Consider the following 942-nt stretch of genomic DNA (forward strand, 5'->3'; position numbering starts at 1 on the left):
CGCACTCTATCCTAGTAGTACTCCCTGTTCATCATAAAGTGCTTCTTTTTAATCCTAGTGCTTATATCTATCATATAGCACTCTATCCTAGTGGTAATCCCTATTCATCACAAAGTGTTGCTTCTATCTTATCTTTAGGGTACCTACTTGAGTGCATCCTCTTGAGTAGCTTATCCAATTGACAACATAAGTTCTATAACAAAATTTTCAATTTTAGCCTAATCCAATTGACAAAGTATGTTCTATCACAGAATTGTCAATTTCTTTGGTACTGCCTATTCATCATAAAGTGCCTCGCTTTATCTTATACTAGGGCCTCTGCTTAAGTGTATCCTCTTGAGTAGTTTCCTGATTGGCAATGTATGTTCTATCACATAATTGTCAATCTTAACCCTATCTGCTATCCCAGTCTTCCCTAGAGGATCTGCTTGAATGTATCCTCTTAGGAGCTTATCCAATTGACAATGTATGTTTATCACAGAACTACCGATTTGACCTTGAAGATATAAAAGTGCATTCATGAAACAACCGCACTTACATACTTCACAGACATTTTTGCATTTCATAGACGCGCTTGAAACACACAAACATGCCTCTGTTCTGCCCAGATGTGCCTGCCCTACACAAACACACCTACATTTTGCAAACGCGCTCGCATTGGACATAGATGCTATTACAATCATAAACGCACTTAAACTTGACATAGACACACCTAAGCTACCTAGATGTGCCTAGAACCAACGCAGACGTGCCTTAGCATTTTTATACCCCGCTTGACATTTTTTTTGTGATCATACCTAATATGAATTTAATTTCCTACCCAGCATGGTTTTATGACAATAATTAATGCAACAAAGTACAAGGAGATTTTGTGGTACTTTTCGGCTCTCCTACATCTTCTGGCCTCTGATATCGGCGAACACGATCGAATCTATGCACCAA

The sequence above is a fragment of the Cryptomeria japonica genome, chromosome 9 (assembly GCF_030272615.1).
Source record: "Cryptomeria japonica chromosome 9, Sugi_1.0, whole genome shotgun sequence".
NCBI classification, from domain to species: domain Eukaryota; kingdom Viridiplantae; phylum Streptophyta; class Pinopsida; order Cupressales; family Cupressaceae; genus Cryptomeria; species Cryptomeria japonica.